Source organism: Mandrillus leucophaeus, unplaced genomic scaffold (genome assembly GCF_000951045.1).
Source record: "Mandrillus leucophaeus isolate KB7577 unplaced genomic scaffold, Mleu.le_1.0 Scaffold779, whole genome shotgun sequence".
Taxonomy (NCBI): Eukaryota; Metazoa; Chordata; class Mammalia; order Primates; family Cercopithecidae; genus Mandrillus; species Mandrillus leucophaeus.
Window position 1 is genome coordinate 643,173 of NW_012108463.1, and position 2,284 is coordinate 645,456.

The 2,284-nt window shown below is 56.2% G+C and overlaps 1 pseudogene; it reads left to right on the forward strand.

Annotated features, from left to right (window-relative positions):
• The window catches only part of LOC105529674, a 4,348-nt pseudogene extending 2,628 nt beyond the window's left edge, over positions 1-1,720 (forward strand).
• The last annotated feature ends 564 nt before the right edge of the window (positions 1,721-2,284 follow it).

A 2,284-nucleotide genomic window follows, 5' to 3' on the forward strand; every position in this document is an offset into this window, starting at 1 on the left:
GACCTTCCCCACCGCCCTCCTGGGAACGCGGCCCTCCCCTCGCTCATGCCCTCCCGCCCCTCTCAGGTGGCAGGTACGTGCCCCGCGCTGTGCTGCTGGATCTGGAGCCGGGCACCCTGGACTCTGTGCGCTCGGGGCCTTTGGGCAGATCTTCAGGCCGGACAACTTCATCTTTGGTGAGCTGTGGGCGAGGACTGGGGTGAGGTTCCTCAGCCGCTCAAAATCTAGGAGTGCCCCCAAGGTCATCGCCGTGGGAATTGTGGAGCCAGGGCCCCAGAACATCCTCCTATCCTCCGAGTCGAGTGGCTCCATCTGCCTCCAGAACGGGCTTTGGGAGGAAGGCCCGGGTGTCTCCTCAAGGTGAAGAGCTACTGATGTCAACTCCCTGCAGGGAGCTGAGCTGGGGCCGCGGCTACTGCCTTCCCTGAAAATGGGCAGGAGCCACCTGCAGCAAGGTCTGTCAGCCTGTCTCAGGTTTGACTCCTGACTTAATTTCTAACAGGGGAGGCTGCTGTCCTGTGACTCTGGGGGAGGGGTTTCATTTGCTCACTTGTAGGGAGAACGGTGGGCTCACCTCACATGACACTTGGCCTTTTTAGCATTATGGTGACCACTGATGACCGTATACCTGACCATCGAGTGACTGGCTCTACTGTCTTACAGGTCAGAGTGGGGCCGGAAACAACTGGGCCAGGGGACACTACACAGAAGGCGCGGAGCTGATGGAGTCAGTGATGGACCTTGTCAGAAAGGAGGCTGAGAGCTGTGACTGCCTGCAGGGTTTCCAGCTGACCCACTCCCTGGGTGGGGGGACGGGGTCTGGAATGGGTACCCTTCTGCTCAGTAAGATCCAGGAGGAGTACCCAGACAGGATCATAAACACATTCAGCATCCTGCCCTCGCCCAGGGTGTCAGACACGGTGGTGGAGCCCTACAACGCCACCCTCTCCGTCCACCAGCTCATAGAAAATGCAGATGAGACCTTCTGTATAGACAACGAAGCGTTATACGACATCCGTTCCAGGACCCTGAAACTGCCCACGCCCACCTACGGTGACCTGAACCACCTGGTGTCTGCCACCATGAGTGGGGTCACCACGTGCCTGTGCTTCCCAGGCCAGCTGAATGCTTACCTGCGGAAGCTGGCCATGAACATGGTCCCATTTCCCCGGCTGCATTTCTTCCTGCCTAGCTTTGCCCCTCTGACCAGCCAGGGCAGCCAGCAGCACCCGGCCCTGTCTGTGGCTGAGCTTACCCAGCAGATGTTTAATGCTAGAATATGATGGCCGTGTGCAACCCCCGTCATGGCCACTACCTAACGGCGGCTGCCATTTTCAGGGGTCCCATGCCCATGAGGGAGGTGGATGAACAAATGTTCCACCTCAAAAATAAAAATAGCAGGGACTTCGCTGACTGGCTCCCCGACAACGTCAAAACAGCTGTCTGTGACATCCCACCCTGGGGGCTAGACATGTGAGCCATCTTCATTGGGAACAACACGGCCGTCCAGGAACCCTTCAAGCGTGTCTCAGAGCAGTTTACAGCAATGTACTGGTGCAAGATCTTCCTCCACTGGTACACGGGTGAAGGGATGGATGAGATGGAATTTACCCAGGCCAAGATCAATGTGAACGACCTAGCGTCTGAGTATCAACATCGTCAGGATGCCACGGCGGAGGAGGAGGAGGAGGAGGAGGAGGAGGAGGAGGAGGCGGCCTAGAACTTTTCTTTTCTAGGTAAAGGGGGGAAGCAGTGTGGATTCTTTACTGTGTTCTGACTGCCATGTGTCACTACGCACTTGTTCGTTTGTGTCTTCACCTCTCCTCCTGTTGCATTTCAAAGCATTTTCATAGTATATGATTTTGCCTAATAAAGTATTCTTATTGCATCTGGCTTCACCTCCAACTTCTTTCTATGGGCCCTCCGGCTACTGCTGCCAGGTGCGCATGGTTGTCCTGCAAGGCTGAAGCTGTCTAGGTTTATCACATGCCCAGGAACAAGCATTCCAGTGACTCCAGGAGGGGTCTGCATGGGCTGTGGACATGGCAGGTAGGCTTCATAGGAACTTGGGGATGCCCTGGGCCTTGGGCGGCTGCGTAGTGGAAAACCTGGTCCTGAAGGGAAGCCTTGGCTTATCCCATGTTCCAGATTTCTGGGGGACCAACTGGCCCTCTGTTTCTGCAACTCTAAAGGTGGTCAGTGATCCTGGTGGGCAATGTCCCCAAAGTCCCATCCCAGCATAGAAATGTGGTCAGGCTCTGAACCAGCAATGAAGGGTGGGCAA